We start from the raw sequence: 10,404 nt of genomic DNA, 5'->3' as shown, positions 1-10,404 counted from the left end.
AGCATCAATCAGAACTAAAACAATATCATTTAATGCAAATTTTTTCTTCTCTCATTAATTCCATGAATTTCAACATCTATATTTTGACCTCGTGTATCTTCTGGACGATGACACAATGGTACAGGTCGATCTGAAAACTTTTCGGTATGTAACAGAAATAATTGTTGCTGAATTGTTTCACGAACTATCTTTCTACTTGCAACTATCAAATCATCTGATCTCTACATATTCCTGAAATCATTCATTGAAGTTTCTGGAATTACTTCACGCATTATTTCACACTGTATTTTATCTGGCTTTAATTTTTAAAAATTGTTTTAACGAATCAGCAGGCGCTCTATAATCATCATTTATTTCCTCGTCATAATCTACGAACTTTTGTAGCCATTCATGCAGAGATGATCCAACAAAAGGAGGCGGTTGACCATGATCGACACACATAACAACAGCTGTATTTTTGTCAATAACCAATCAAGAAATATTTTAACGTCTCCAACGGTACCGTGCCTATTTCAACCCAAATAATGATCTTAGGATTATTTTTCACCCATTTGTTCAGGAGTTTGTGTATCCACCTTTCACCGAAAGAAACTATGATAAGTATGAGATTTTGATCCACGCTCGCTCATCTTTCTGGTGAGTCTATGTGTAGGTGTCAAAACAACCATGTCAAAGTTCAGAAATATTTCAATCGTATGCGTCGTTGTACCAGAAAATCACACCCATGGAGATAAATAGTTTTATGCTTAGCTACACGATTATATACCGATGGAGCTGATGATACTTGTGACGTTTGGTTATTTTTATAATAAATATCCTTAGATTCAACGTCAGCGGATTCAGAATAATTGAGTATCATTTTTTGTTTCACTCTCCATTCACTCCATGATTCATCAGTGTCAAGTAATGGTTCTAGCAATTCTGCGTAGTTTTTATTTATATAAAATGAACATGTGGCAACTGTAACCGCTATATCAGGAAATCTGTTTATCATCGGTAATACATTTATCCAAACATACGTTAACATCGAAGTTCTTAAATGAGTAAACTGTGGTGAGTCGTTATCATTATAGCTCACAATTGTCCCAATTTTAGTTCCATCAGGCAAGTAAGATTTATTCCGGTTTATAAATGTGTCTTTCTCTGTCGAATCAGCAATTACAAAATCAAGTTCGGCATCGTCAATTGTTAGTCGACAACAATGTTGCTTATGATAAATTAACCATCCTGAGAAAAATTACCAATTATTTTTCTGCGAGATCTTTAGCAAGTTTATTTTCATATTCAATTTCATGCTCAATGATTTCGTCGAAAATACTTTCCTTGCTGATGTCGATGTTAATAATTCCATTCCTGACGTCGTCAATAACTATGTTCCTGACATCGTCATTTTCAGGGGGGGCTGTGGCAACCATATTTATCTCTGTGAATTATATGATATAATTACTTCATTGAGCGTCAACGATGCTAGCATCTTAGCATCAATCATGTTTCGTAATAGCACTATTGAAGCCCAATCTTTTCCTGAACAATGTCTTCCAAACAAAACATAAACAAACGTGCGAAGACATTTCTCAAACTCAAATGATTCAATGCGTGCAATTCCAGCCAAATCAAAATCTGCTAAGGGCCCATTCATCGCAACTCTGGTCATTTAGTGTGTTGGATGCCCAAATCGTTTAAAGTATACAGCACTCCGCCCCCCTTTCCAAGAAACCTACCAGGATAACATGCAACCATATCAACTGAAATAACGTCGTTATAATCATATTTGGGATTCCACTGTCCGCCGTGTTCTTATTCGACACAACTGTGTTGGTCATCAACAAGAAATTCCGATCTTGTCGGTTTTCATGAACTTTTTTCTCTGGAAGCGTGGGCAACAACTCGCGGAACGGTAAAAGAAATACTGAGTAATTGTTCAACTTCGACAACGTTCTTGTCCGCAGTATATTTCGACGCAATATTTTTTCATCTCCGAGTGGAGAAACTCAGATCGATAAATGTCTCCACTAGGTCGTACAAACTGATCATAATTTCCATATTCGGAACTTTCAAACAACCATACAGATAAAGGATCGCTTTTATTAACCTCATTTATAAAATCAAAAATATCACAGTTATAGAATTTATTAGCTCTATCTTGTAGAAATATTGTTACGTCGTTCGTCCACGCGTGCGCATTATAATCCACGATCTGTATCGAAGCTCTGCTTTGATTAATATTTCGATTCGTACAAAATCTTGCCGGTTATTGTTTTCATTCTTATCGGAAATTTTAATTTTATTTCAAGCTCGGTTACGTTGTTGATCGAAGCGCCATGTTCGTTGACACGCTCAACCGACTCATCTATTTCTTTTACGTCGTAAATCCGTTAAACCATTTCCACATATAGCGTTTGCAAAATGTTCTGTACCTCACTCAGCAACACTATTTAGTGTCGAAAGTTGCATCGGTTTGATTTCATCAACGCTAGGTTTATCATTAAGCGGATATGTCGCATAAACAACTGCCGCCACAGGATATGTTCGTTCATAATATGGTTTGTCAATACCGGTTAACGCTCCTGGTTTGGAATTTATACTTAACTTTACAATATCTCCAGTGTGATGTAATTGAACAGGGTCACGTTTGTTACGGATAATCCACGTGTCGTCTACCGCGGAGTTATCTACCGCTACATAAATTTTATTCTTAAAAAGTATCTTTGTTGAGATAATCAATGATTGTCTATGATCTTTGTGCGTTCATTTTAGCATCAAAAACACCTTCGATGTCATGCATGATTCTAAATGTTGACCACACATGAGCTGTGCTATCGTCGTGAAATTCCTTCTTGGAATCACGGATGCGATTGATTAAGCCATTTTTCTCTGCGTAAGCAATATCATGCTTGTTGAAGTTAACTCGTTTCGAATCGCCAACTTGGCTGCGCATTATGTCAAGATCGAATCTAGCGTTAAAAGGCTTGACTGTAGATAATTTCGCAAATTCCTCCATAATATAATTAAAGTCAATATATATTGAAATTGAGGATATATATATATATATATATATATATATATATATATATATATATATATATATATATATATATATATATATATATATATATATATATATATATATATATCAAATAATAACTGCAAATGGCTAACGATTGCCTCTACAAATCCCTGTTACATTGTTACATTGTCGGTATAAAAGAATTTTGTGGTTATCATGAACAAAGCGTGCAAAGAGGAGTCTAGGATCAAAACCGTGTTTAAAATGTAGCAAAGGGGTTAGAGGAGAAATGCAGTTGTGTGGTACAATGTGGTGGTAAAAATACAGATAGCTTAAACGATATTATGATTTAAAAAAGCAACGCCGCCAATGACAAAGTCATCGAATAAAAAATGCTGAAGAATATTTCGATACATTTTCACTGAATGAATAAAATAATAATTTAGACAAATACTATTATTATATAAATGGAGCAAAATGAATTTGTGAAACATCCCACTCATACAAAAATTATGATGCATCACGTGATGGTGAACTTAGGAACTAAAGACGAAAAATCCAAGTTGGTTCGGCTAATAATGCTAGTTATCTTAAAATTACCGTTGGAAAAAAATCTTTGTCATATATTTATATATGAATATTTTCACGGAATAACGTTATGTTATTGCTCTAAATTTCAGAATCAGATAATAATATTTATTTTTAATTTTTATTCTTATAATAGTTTTTATTTTTTATGCTGATAATAATACTTATTTCTATTCTGATAATAATATGTATTTTAATTCTAAATCAGATTATTGTTAAGCTTATCAAATTTAAGACGAGAATGTGCATAATTCAGAATCTGATCTCTAGCGCACACAACCGTAATACGATGTTCTCGTTGTAGTTCATTTAACTGTTCCTGCGCTAACAAAAACATTTTATCGCCGTATTAATAAACAATTATTTTAACACTAAATGTTTCGGTGTGGGGAAGTGTCAAGTTTGTTCTGACGGTATTTTCTAGTATCTGTTTGTTTTATATAAAATCTCGCAAGACTTGGTACATATATAATACCACAATTTTTTTTTAAAAAGCCAGCTTAGACTTAGAAACAGATTTTACAAAATCTTATACAAGCGAGAAGATCTAAGAACGCACATGCAGATTTATATTTAAAATTCCTCTCACAAATCAAGACGTTGTCTGGTCTGTTCAGTAAGTTTGAAATGTATCCGTTCGTGACAATAATGGATAATGACATCGCAGATATTTGGATTAACGGGTTGTAATACAATAAAAAATCCAAGGGGTGCTTGAGGTGTGAAAGTATATAAAATGTTTCCTTGTTGGGCCTGACTGGATTTTTCGAGATCTACTTGATAATGTCCATCAATTGCATCACATACAAGATTGGCTGCGATCGTTGATGTGATATTGACAACACCTGGTGATATATGACGACCTCCACCGTATGGTTCATTGTTATGCCTTATGGTATTTTCCGGTAGGGCTATTTTTCTCCATGCTTCTAATATCGCTGAAAACGTCCCAGCTACGAAATCACCGGAGGATTTTTACATCTGGGAAAGTTAACTTCTGGTATCACAAATCTTCGCTTTTTTGCTTCGGTTATTTTATAGTGTCAGAAACAAGTGTTGATTGGGGGGGGGGGCTGCAAGATCAACGAATTTTTCACCGTCGATAATCATTGTTTCGGTGATAACCTGATTGACAAAAATGAGATCTGATACAACCTGGTTTAGATGTTTTATCGTTTTAATGATATGTTGTTTTGTATCATCGTTGTAATTTTGTGCGATGCTGGAAAATAGATTTCATATATCATCGAATACCTGTTGGTTATCAGATTTGATTGCGTCGAAGATGATTTAATAAACGTTTCGTCGACGATCGGATTGGTATCATTGTCATAATTATACAATAGTCGTCTTATCTCAGCAAGCCTTTCACCATCAGACGCGAATAAATCTCCTCTGTATGTAATCTGATATGTCCATGGGGAAGTTTTTCGTTAGTCTGAAAGTTTAACAGATATTAGTTTGTCCATGAAGAAGTCGACACGCTGAGGTTCTAGTGGTCCAAGATAAACAGGTGCTATATCTGGCCGTCCTAATACACTTCGGATCGACAACTGTTATATATCGACTTCTGTTTCTATTGCGGATGATAATGTTGGTTCACTAACAGCGATATTCATCTTGGATTCTTTTCCTGGAAGAGATTTTATTTTGCGCTTGAATTCATTGTTGATTTGTCCGATCTGATAACTACCCATAGCCATACTCACAACATTACAGTGTAGTGTTGCATCCGGTTTATTTGTGTACGCTAATACCGTATGCTGATACCACTGAATTATTTGCTTGCAACCTATCGAGTGACTTTGATTTAATATTTTTGCCTAACTTATATATATATATATATATATATATATATATATATATATATATATATATATTTATATATATATATATATATATATATATATATATATATATATATATATATATATATATATATATATATATATATATATATATAGTCGTAATTGTGTTAGTGCTATTCCCTACGCTGAAATTGCAGTTGGACAGCTAACGCTGAACTCAGGATTCGTTGAGCTTTATGACGGTTTTCAGCGACATTGTATTAACATCGATCTGTTGTATTAATGCTTTCGATGACGTTGTCATTGTTGATGATATTATTATTATTATTATTATTATTATTATTATTATTATTATTATTATTATCTATAAACACTGGCTTCTAAATCCGGATTTGTTAAATCGGGGATTCTAAAATCGATTTTTATTGATTCTGACGGTGACTGAGACAATGTCGTTGCCTCATGGCAAATCTTAATTATGTCTGTAAACTCTTGATCTGATATTATTCCACCGTTGAGACTTGGTGATCGCTATATGGACCTTTATTGTATACTCGTGTAATTTATCAACCACGCATATGGATATTTTTTGCGATGATATTAAGAATATCAACAACGCAGGTTATAACAGCGACACCAAGTCTTATTACTGGTGCTATTACGTATGACGCCAATAATGCATCGATGATCGCTACTGTTAAGGCGTGTATCTAAAATGTTGAACGTCGATTAGGTAGTTCATTATGTCTTAAGCAGGTGGTAGTTGAGCGACCAATTCAAAACACCAATAGTACAACACGGGATTGCCTTTTTCTCCAGGTTCCACCACAAATATTTCCTCGTCATTTTGATCCAGTATTGCTAACATAGATCCAGAGGATCCACTTAGTTGATAACGCCGTGAAATTGTGATAGATATTGTAAATGTTGTAATGCCGAAAACCGAGAACCTGTATATGCCGGTAATCTCAGCGCGCTGTTTAATGGATTTATCAAGTGATGTCCATAATGGTGATCCAGACGCTACTGTATATACTACACTGTCGGAGATCTTTTTGATTTCGGAGAGTTTGATGCCGATAACGTTTGGTTTTCCAATGAAATCCTCATCGATTCCATTATTTTGTTTCCGAAAATGTATAAGCGCGGTCACATGATTAGGATGTTTAGATCTGAACGACATCAAGCCCATCAATGTTTACAATCAATGATTTCATCTTCAATGTGTTATTATGGTCGACGTATTCCTTCGTTGCAGCGTCATTGTTTGATTTTGGTTCTCCAGGACCGATTATTTTATTTTTAGCCATGTTGAGAGAACAAGTCATTGTATCACCGGCGGTTAGTAAACTGTCATCAATGTTAGTTCTGATCGTGCTGTTGGTATTGTCTACGTATCTTTTTGTTGCCACATCATCGGCTGATTTTGGTTCTTTCGACATTGGAAATTGTATTTTTACTCGTGTTGAGATCGCCATACATAATATCTACACATTTTCTAATACGTCCAGTAATTTCTCTCATGAGTGTTAAAATTGATTCATCCGAGGTTTTAATTTTACCATTTTTAGCCAATACTACTAAATTATCTTCTGTCACACCTTGAACTTTCAGAATAATATCTGTCAGTGGGATATTGCTCGTCTTTAATCGTCCTTGCTGATCCTAATAAACAACGACTTAATTTTGGTCCACATTTGCGAGACTCAAAAAATTAGCAAGTTCATCCTTGACCTAGTCAAGAGTTGCATATTTGGATAGGTCACCTTAAGGTTTGCCATGAGTCTTACTCAGAGTAGATCTCTCTTAAATATATAACATTGTATATTGCATTAAGATCTGTTTAAAACACTGGATGACGATGTATACTCTTGCACGACTTTATGAGGTGGTGTCAGCGACCTTGACACAGCGTCGAGTACAAGAAATACTTCACTGCCACATATTGGTGGATCGGTTATTGTCTATGTTGTAATGATGAATACCATACTGGAGTGTATGGAAGTCTGCCGATATTTTTTTAAAAAAATCTTTTGGTGGCACCAACCCATACGAATCAAAATAAACAACTCCACGTGGATAAATCGCTTATGCAACTTAATGAGTACCTGGACTAGAACTTCCATCGAGATTAATGATACCGGTTTCAAAACGGTTTGGTTTTTGTTTTGGTAATTGGTCACACAAAGAAACACCTCTGAAGTTTATTATGTTTAGTTTCTTAGCAGCATCAAGTAAATCAAAATTGGACATGGAAAGCAGACACTTTGCGTGCAACGATGTGTCCCTGGCAGTCTCAGACCTCGACTGTACGATGAATGAGGGGTTCCAGGCAATCTTAGACCCCGTCTTTTTTGGGGAAGTTATAATCTGTGGCCTGTTGCTTTCTTTAATGCCATGCCAGTGGCAACTCCAACAGCATCAAGTGCAATTGATTTTGCAACAGCTGGGGATGTTGCGGTTATCAACGCTATTATCTCTGCAAGACGTATAAATATACATCCAGTCTTATCTGTATTTTTAATGGCACCCACGGAAAGATTAAGTCGTACGCCGGTCTTTGATCGTTTGAAGTTATTGAAGTGCCTAAGTTGACATTCTGACAATGGTAGTTTATTTGGACCACCTGCTATCTGATCTTGTTTTAGTGCTATCTTTGTTCCGCGTTTCTTTGCCGATTCGGGATCAAGCTTTTCAAGTTGACCAGAAGTTAGAGTAACGCTAAATTGATGATATGACATTATAGTATCATGAACGATTTAATTACATGTTTTCTACTGGGGCATCAATAACTATCATTCGTCCACCAATACCTTCAATCAGCATTGTTTTGTCTGAGAGTACAATATCAATTGCTCTGTAATAAGTAACACCGGCTGGCAGTGCACATACTCAAGCTCGAAAATGTATGTCAACGACTGACTGTCTAAACAAATCTAACTGTTCCGCGAGAACTAGTAGATCGGATACAACGAAGAGAAATACCGCTGAGATATTTGTAAACCAGAATCCACATTCTGATCACGACCAAAGAATGTCATCAAACGTGCTACATGATTTTATTTCAAAATCCAGCAACACCCCTTCAGACGGTTCTTCATGTACATTTATCCTTAAAGAAACCGTAGTAACACCAAGCGTGTCAAATACCATATGATTTCGTATTTGAGAATCCTGTCTTCTGATATCTTGAAAAGCTATAAATACATATTGTGGTGCTAAAATTTCCGTTGTGATGCGATCTGCCATGCAAATGTACCAACATATGTACTCGTGATAGAGTCTGTAGTCATTGTCAACCATGATAGCGTTGATTTTCCACCGCTGTCCATGAAAGAGAACAGCCGTTGTTCTTCAGTGAGTGATAGTGGCATTACTAGCATCCATAACGAAAGGTTTGTCAGTGTCACATTTCCATGAAGTACTGCTGTTGCAGCTGAACCAACTCCTTCAGCGTGCCAGGTAGCATCGTCATCCGTGGATTTTCGAACAAGAACAACTGTTATGTTTTGCCCTGAAGATAACGTTTCTAACATTTCTGCAGAAACCAAATATATGTGACAGTGGTATTGCACAACTAAATCTTCCCCATTCTTCAATTTGATGTTAACGTGCTGTGAATCCCAGATTAAACTTCGCGTTTGCAAACTGTAAACCTTCAACATCGGCGGCGTCAGGCGCAGCAGTAATCTTTTTGGGGCGCCGAGAAGTAGATGGTCGACCATCAGCGCGATCAGTAGTATCTTTTGCAAACAACATGGACGGATCAGCAGACCGTGAATACCCATCGCTGTATCGGGTTAACCCCAATATCATCGTTGCAACATCAACATCATTATGACGAACCTCAATTTTCCGACCTTTAATAATACATCGTGCACTGTTAAATAATGCCATAAATCCGTTATTATTATGGCACCATAAGGATTTCCGTCGGTTTTTACAATTCTGCCCTAAATTTCAATGAATGCTCGGCGGGCAAGAAATATCTGCTTGTATATTGAACTTGTAGTTCGATTTGACTGCATTCGTTTGATTCTGGTGCTTCAGAAGAATAATTTTGATATCACGCATAGGCTCATACTTGAATACTGGTGTGTCCATGTCAAATGCTGGATCAGATACACGTTTGAACATTATTTATAATTGCTGCTGTCTAAAATGATGTACCATCACGATCACTTAGCGATTGCAACGAGAAAACCCACAACCCGCTACCAGATTTGCAGTTATATTCCGAGATTCTTCACTGTCTAATTCTTTCAACCGTTCATTTGCAGCTTGATTTATTATTTTAATAACATTTGCAGGCATCACTTCATTTATGGGTTATTTTACTGGCTGTGGTTTTCGTTGATTAGTCGTGCTAATATGTCCTTGATTGCTTAGAATGCTTTGCTGGCAACATCACAAGCAGCACCAATACATTTATCACTAACAGAGTCAATAGCTTTCATTGCCAGTTGCTTCGTAATCGGTATTGCTTTTGGGGCTATCCTTCAAAATAGACCCTGAACAACATCATCGAGTCTATCCCGTAGATCGTTTTATGCGCAGATAATCCTGAATCTATCACCCTGACCATTACAGGACCACGTTGAGCATTATATGTCATCATCTTATTTTCTTGTCACTCATCTAACTGCATACCCTCAATCATTGCGGTAAGCATCTACGATTTCATCAATGAGGGACCGATAAACGTTAATGTCTATCATGCCACCTGTAAATACCTATGACAAATATAATGATTTCTGGAGAATTATTACCGGCTTGTCATCCGCCAGTTAGAATTTCTAGTCATTCAACATCATCAAGGACGTTATTTGGACAAAGTTTATTAAGGCCACCATTGGACGGATCATTTCCAGTGGCACCATGGGGACGATTTTCAGCATAACGTTCTTTTTCTTCATTACTTGTTGTTTTACTTGATTTTTTGAGTGATTATTGTTTTTGTTGTTGTAGCAATACTGGCTGTAGTTGTTTTAAATGTGCAAC

This window comes from Sinohyriopsis cumingii, chromosome 11 (genome assembly GCF_028554795.1).
Source record: "Sinohyriopsis cumingii isolate HCF-2022 chromosome 11, ASM2855479v2, whole genome shotgun sequence".
NCBI lineage: Eukaryota > Metazoa > Mollusca > Bivalvia > Unionida > Unionidae > Sinohyriopsis > Sinohyriopsis cumingii.
The sequence above is the reverse complement of the archived record's forward strand: the minus strand, read 5'-3'. Positions refer to the sequence as shown.